Source organism: Eubalaena glacialis, chromosome 14 (genome assembly GCF_028564815.1).
Source record: "Eubalaena glacialis isolate mEubGla1 chromosome 14, mEubGla1.1.hap2.+ XY, whole genome shotgun sequence".
In the NCBI taxonomy this organism is placed as follows: Eukaryota; Metazoa; Chordata; class Mammalia; order Artiodactyla; family Balaenidae; genus Eubalaena; species Eubalaena glacialis.
In genome coordinates this window covers 58,859,343-58,866,564 of record NC_083729.1, presented here as the reverse complement: position 1 = coordinate 58,866,564, position 7,222 = coordinate 58,859,343, and the positions used below count along the sequence as shown (strand labels likewise).

The window sequence follows — 7,222 nt, the reverse complement described above, 5'->3', positions numbered from 1 at the left end:
CCCAGGCTGGATGCCCGGTTGATGGCAAAGGAGCTCCACTGGAGAAGAGTAAGGGAAAGCAAGAGGGAGAAGTGAATGCAGCATATATCTGGGCAACGTTGAAAACATTTTAAGTGTATCCCATTTGGCTTTCCTAAGAGAGGGTGAGATTTTCTGTATGTGGCTCTGTCTTTTTAAACCCATGCACAGAATCGGTTAATCTACAAATTGGCAGACTTCCCACCCACCTCCCCGCCTCACTCCCAAATGTGGAGTGGAGCTTAAAGGGAAGTGAAATACCTTGTCAAAAGTGACCCATCTAGGAAGTGGCTGAGTGGGATTCCAGTCTAGCCCGCCTAATCCCACCCGCTTCTTTTTTTCCAGCCCATCATGCTCCTTCCAAAGAAATAGTGTCATGACAGTTGGAAAACCATAGGTTTTAAACCAATTCACTATTTAATGTTAATGAGGGTAGCTGTAATTTTTCTTGTTTTAATTCATGCTTATTGATGATCTATTTCACACCTACTCCATGGCAGGTTGTGCAGGGCATCCACGTGAACAATATTATTTGACCTTAAAATCCTCTGTAAGGCAGACACGTTTAATTGTTTGGAAACGTTTGTTCAAATTATTTTGTTTCTAATCTCACTTAAAATTAATCATTTGCACTTTATTTTGTGTAGATAATATATGCACAAAATTTAAGTGTATGAAAAAGTATACAGCAAGAGTAAGAGTCAATCTCTCCCCTCTTCTATTCCTTAGGAAACTACATAGTTGCCCTCCTCAGAGACACCCACCTGTTCACTGTTATCAGTTGATTTTGCAACCTTCTAGAACTGTTCCATGCATTTGCAACATGTGTGTGTATTTTCTTTTCCCCTTATACGTGATAGTATACATTGTACTGCATCTAGTTTTTTTCACTTTATAAAATTTCTTGGGGATCTTTCCACTTCAGTCTAGAACTGCCTCATTGTTTTTTAGTTGATTTATGGCTTTATTTTCATGCATGTTCAATTTTTAATACAATTTTTAAAGGTTGCACTCCATTTACAGTTATTACAAAATATTGGCTATCGTCTCTGTGTTGTCCAATACATCCTTATAGCTTATCTTACACCCAATAGTTTGTACCTCCTACTGCCCCACCCCTATATTAACCCTCCCCACCTCCCCACTGGTAACCACTAGTTTGTAGAACTGCCTCTTATTATTTTTTTTTAATAGCTACCTTTGGGTAGACAAAATTAATTTCCAATATTTTGCTATATTAAAAAATATTGCAATGAATACCCCTGTGTGTATGTATATATTTACTTAATATTTGTGTGGATATACAATTAAATTTTACACATAGATGGGTAAAGCTCACTGCTTTTAAATTAAATTAAAAAATGATTTTAAAATTAATTTAATTATCTTTAAAAGCCATGAACCAAACTGTACTCTTTTCACGGGCCAGTCTCCTTTCCCAGTTGCAGACAGCCTATGCCATCTGAAAACGGGCCGACTTTTGCACACAGGCCCAAACACACACACGAATGGATAGCTCACTACCTCAAATCTTGCTGGTTTGATAGGCAGTAGGTCACACTGGTTAAATCAGCTGGCGGAGATTTTGGAAATAGACATCACAGAGCTTACAAATTTTAGAGCTTGAGGGGTTTTTAGAGATCAAGTAGTTCTAGATGAGGCCCCAGAAGACAAACTTATTTGTCCTTGTTCGCGGAACTAATTCCTGATATACTGACAGATGGACAGATTTTAAGTTAAGGCCATGGTTGGAACTGTAATACCCAATACAGTGACAGCAAGCACTTGAAAAGTGGCTAGTCTGGGGAATTATACTTAATGTTTTGTAATAACCTATAAGGGAAAAAAATCTGAAGAAAAAGAAAAGATATATATGTACGGATAACTGAATCACTTTGCTGTACACCTGAAACTAACACAACATTGTAAATCAACTACATTTTGATTTAAAAAAAATGTGGCTACTCTGAATTGAGCTGTATTCTTAATGTAAATCACACACTGGATTGTGAAGGTCTAATATGATAAAAACAATGTAACATGTCTCATTAATAATTTTTTATAGTGATTGCATGTTGAAGTGATACTATTTTGGATATATTGGGTTAATTAAAATCCACTATTAAAATTAAATTCACCTGTTTCGTTTTATTTTTTAAAAATGTGACTACCAGAAAATGTCAAATCACATAAGTGGCTTGCATTATGTTTCTATCGGACAGCTCCGTGTTGAAATATTCAGGAAGAGGAAACCACTCATTGGTAGACTCACAGGGAAGACTTAGGTACAGGAAGTGGAGGCAAAAGTCACGCCAAACAACAGCAAGCAAGCTCCCGGTAAAGCGCAGGGGATAACTGGATTTCCTCTGTTGGATATTTAGTTCCTGATAAGGATGAAAAAGTTGACATTGAGAGTATGGCTCGTCTTCAACCATCAGTCAGGCATGTGCTCTCACACCCAGGGCACTTACTGTTCTCCTCCACCGGCGCTGCTCAGCTAGGCCTCGCATCTCCCACATCCGGGCGTCGCATGCCTCCTGCAAACTCACGCTCCTCAGTCACAATCTTGGGCAATTTAAAACTACTTCACCGTGAGCAAGTCAGAAAGAGAAAAACAAATATCGTATATTAACGCATGTATGTGGAACCTAGAAAAATGGTACAGGTGAACCGGTTTGCAGGGCAGAAATAGAGACACAGATGTAGAGAACAAACGTATGGACAGCAAGGGGGGAAGGTGGGGTGGGGAGATGGTGGTGTGATGAATTGGGAGACTGGGATTGACCTGTGTACACTAATATGTATAAAATGGATAACTAATAAGAACCTGCTGTATAAAAAAATAAATAAAATAAAATTCAAAAACAAACAAATAAACCAGCAAAAAAGCTACTTCACTGTGGTCCCAGAAAGCTTTTGCTTTTCCAAAAGCCTGGCCCATTGACCTTATGGGCCTATGCTTTAGAAAGCAAGCACGCATGAGTATCTTTTAGGGTAAGGACATCTAAGGCTTCCAAATGTTCATGCTTAGTTGTTGGTTTACGGTGAGCCTAGAGCTGAAAGCAATAGAGATGGTGTCTTGGATAGAATTCCCTGGAAGCAGAGCTTGACACAGGGATTTGGGTGCATATGACTCATTGAGGGTGCGCTCTTCAGAAAATAAATAAAGCATCTCGTGGGAGTGAAACCAACACCTGCCTCAGAGTGGCAGCTGCGCCGCGGCCGCCGAGGGTTTCTCTGGGCAGTGTAGCTGCCATCCTTCTACGACATGGGGAATATCTTTGCAAACATCTTCAAGGGCCTTTTTGGCAAAAAAGAAATGCGCATTCTCATGGTGGGCCTAGATGCTGCGGGAAGGACCACCATCCTGTACAGACTGAAGCTGGGTGAAATCGTGACCACCATTCCCACTACAGGCTTCAACGTGGAGACCGTGGAATACAGGAACATCAGCTTCACTGTGTGGGCAGCCAGGACACGATCCGGCCTCTGTGGCGCCACTACTTCCAGAACACACAAGGTCTCATCATCTTCGTGGTTGACAGCAATGACAGAGAGCATGTGAACGAGGCCCGCCAGGAGCTGATGAGGATGCTGGCAGAAGACGAGCTCTGGGACGCCGTTCTGCTTGTGTTTGCTAACCAACAGGACCTCCCCAATGCCGTGAATGCGGCCGAGATCACCAACAAGCTGGGTCTACACTCTCTGCGCCACAGGAACTGGTACATTAAGGCCACCTGTGCCACCAGCGGGGACGGGCTCTATGAGGGACCAGACTGGCTGTCCAATCAGCTCCGGAACCAGAAGTGAGCTGTACTCCTCTCTCCTCCCCTCTCACTCCCTCCTTCTACCCTCACGTTATTCTCATGTGGCAAACATGCCCCTGGGGTGTGAGTGCCAGAAGCTGCCTCCATGGTCAGTCACAGTGTGCTTCACCATGCTGTAAATGTGCAGACGCAGCCCGCAACTGGGTTTTTATCTAATGTAAATAGTTTTTGTTTCCAATGAGGCAGTTTGTGGTACTCCTATGCAATATTACTCAGCTTTTTTTATTGTCAAAAGAAAATCGACCCACTCTTTAGTACTGAGAAGGGATTTTAGGCACACGGGTCATCCGGGAATTGCTGTGTCAGACGAGCCCGATGCTCCTCCTCTGGGGTTTAGGTCTGTGTTGAGATCCTTTCTGGTGGTTGGTTTTTAACCCAAACTCAGTGCATTTTTAAAAACAGTTACAAATACAAGATAAGGAGAAGACTTGAACCCACAGAAGGGAGAAATGTGCCTAGTGTAGGTTTTGCAGTAATGGCCTGAGTCCGGTCCACCAGTGGTCTGCTTCCTGCTGGGAACGTGAAATGGGGCAGAACCAGCCATGATCCATTCTGCATGGTCACAATAGGGTCCCTGTGATTTGCTCTGTCTCGGGTCATCCCACACACCACAGCATTTGTGCTTGTATCTGTGCTGACATGGCCACCCAGGAGATGGTCTGGAGGCTGCAGCCACCGCTCTCAGACCCCTTGGAGGAACCCCAGCCTTTTCTTGTGTCAGCATGGGCACTTTGGTTGGAACGCTCTGGTTGGAGCGGGAGCCCTGCAGTCTCCTTGCTTGCCTGCTCCGGGCTCTCTGGGGTCTCACCAGCAGGAGCGTGGGTGGTCATCCTTAAGCCCCAGCCCTTGGGAGCCCCTGTCTACATGTGCTTTCACTCCCTCAGCCTGCAAGCGTCAGATTTCCCATCGAAAACGATAACCTCTACTTTTTTCTTTTGTATTTGGATAAACACCGAAGAAGCTGGAGCTGTTAAACTTTATCTTGGGGAAAACCTCCCAACTGGTTGATTTGGCGTCGTGGAACCTCTTACGGTTTTCAATACACAATTAGTAATCAACTGTTTCATATACTTGTTTTCAGTTTTCATTTCGACAAACAAGCACTATAATTACAGCTATTAGAATAAAATCTCTTAGCTATTAAAAAAAAAGAAAATAAATAAAAAAATACAAGGGAGGCAGGGAAGTCAGATATGGAAGAAGGACAGGCCTTTGTGTGATCCATAGGGGTAGACTCTGGAACAGTGCTGTCCAGTAGAAGTTACTGCACTGAAGGGGAATGTTCTATGTAATTGGCACAATCCAGTACAGTTACCACTGTCTACATCGGACCATCGAGCATTTGAAATATGACTGGCGTAACTGACATACAATTTTTAACTAAATTAAATTAAAATGTAAATAGTTACATAAGAGTCATGGCTACTGTTGGACAACGCAGTCCTAGAGTATAAACCTCAAGTCAGAATTGAGAAGAAGGGGTGAGCATCTTATGCTCTTGTTAGCTATGGGCTGCCCTGGCTTTGGTGGGAGGGTGGGTAGAGCATAATTTCCCAGGCAAAACTGTTAGCAGTGCTTTTCACTCTACGTTTCTCTTCTTAACCAACAGATGCCTTTCTATGTCTGTGAGTCTATTTATGTTTTGTAAATAAGTTATAGAAAACAAACTTATGGTTACCCAGGGGGAAGGGGAAGAGGGATATATTAGGAGTTTGGGATTCAAATATACACACTGCTATATATCAAATAGGTAACTAACAAGGAGCTACTGTATAGCACAGGGAACTATACTCAGTATCTTGTAATAATCTATAATGGAATAGAATGTAAAAAAAGAATATATATGTCTATATATATGTATAACCGAATCACTTTGCTGTACATATGAAACTAGCACAACATTGTAAATCAACTCTATTTCTATAAAAATTAAAAAAAACAAACCTGTTAGCAGTGGACATTCAGACAGTTGAGGGGTGTGGGGTGTGCGTTCTGGCCAAGTAAAGCGGATGAGGCACTAGCGCGCCCCCTGCAGGTCACAGGATGATCAACTGGGTCATCCTGACTCCCTATTTTCATCCCACCTCACAGATTCTCTAAGAACTAAATTACAGTCCTAGAATAACCTGAAGCCAACAACTGGCCACTGACTTCATGGAGCGGAACAAACTTCCCAGTCCCCAGAGCTGTTGGTTTCTCTCCCACCTCATTCTCAAGTCATCCCTGGCAGTTCTACTGGTTTGCTGGTCCCAAGAGGAGGGTCATGAGGTATTGCACAAGTACACACAGGAAATTTTTCTGTGAGCTTCTGATTATTAGCTGTTTCAGCCATAGAGAGGAAATCTAATTTTACACTGTCTGCTACAACCTTTGAGATGGCTAGCCCAACAGCTCTAAAAAAGAAAAAACAAATTTGCCCTTTCTACACTGGAGCGTCATAGATATGAAGTTATAAATAAGGAAACCCACGTTCATGTTTTATTTATACCTATTACACAGGATTTATGGTGTTGAAAAACACATTCAGCTTAATTTACGCAGGAATTAACTTTGGTAGAGATTAATTTTTGATCTATGGCCCCTCCCTAAAATATATTATCTCTATTCATAATCTTGGCTTGCAGACAGAGACGATAGTGAGTGAAAGAAAACAACAACAACAACAAAAACAACAAAATGAGAAAACTTCCAAAGGGAGATACTTTAAGTCCTGAAAATGAAGATAACAGGATGCTTTTAAAATTAGAATCCCTTGGAGTTCACTGGCAGAGCCAGAATTTAGAATTAACTTAACAGTCTTTTCTACTGAGTCTGGACATACAGTAGAGAGTTTTATATGAAAATACATAAAACAGAAGAAAATAAAAAACAGGACCTTGGCATATATTAATGCTTAATAAAAAAGAATTAAGAACTCTGAAATACTTAACCAGTATTACTCCTATGTTATCTATGTCACATCTTTACAGACTACCAAGCAGGTGTGTATGTGTGTGTGTGTGTGTGTGTGTGTGTGTATGTATGGGAGAGGAAAAGGATGGGAAGGAGAGGGAAAACATCAAAGGGAAAATCAAAAAATCAAAGAGAAGCACAAAATATAGCTTTGAGCCTCTGGACAGTCAAGAGGGAAAGGGAATGATGAATGTCATGCTTACAAGAAAGTATATTAGTTTGCCAAGAAGCACTAATTTTGGTTTTGTTTCAGAAAGTTGTCTTTATTTTAACAAACAAACAAATAACACAGTAGATGTTGTCTTCTTTTTCTTTTCTCTTCTTAGACCCCAGCCATCTTTACAGCCTTACACCTCACCGACGGAGGTGAGTCACTCACTGACATTACTTGCCGGACCCCAGTCGACGCTTGTGTTGGGACCCCT

At 41.7% G+C, this 7,222-nt stretch overlaps 1 pseudogene; it reads left to right on the top strand.

The window, feature by feature from the left end:
* The first annotated feature begins 3,286 nt into the window (after positions 1-3,286).
* Positions 3,287-3,831, top strand: LOC133104885 (ADP-ribosylation factor 1-like; annotated as a pseudogene).
* The last annotated feature ends 3,391 nt before the right edge of the window (positions 3,832-7,222 follow it).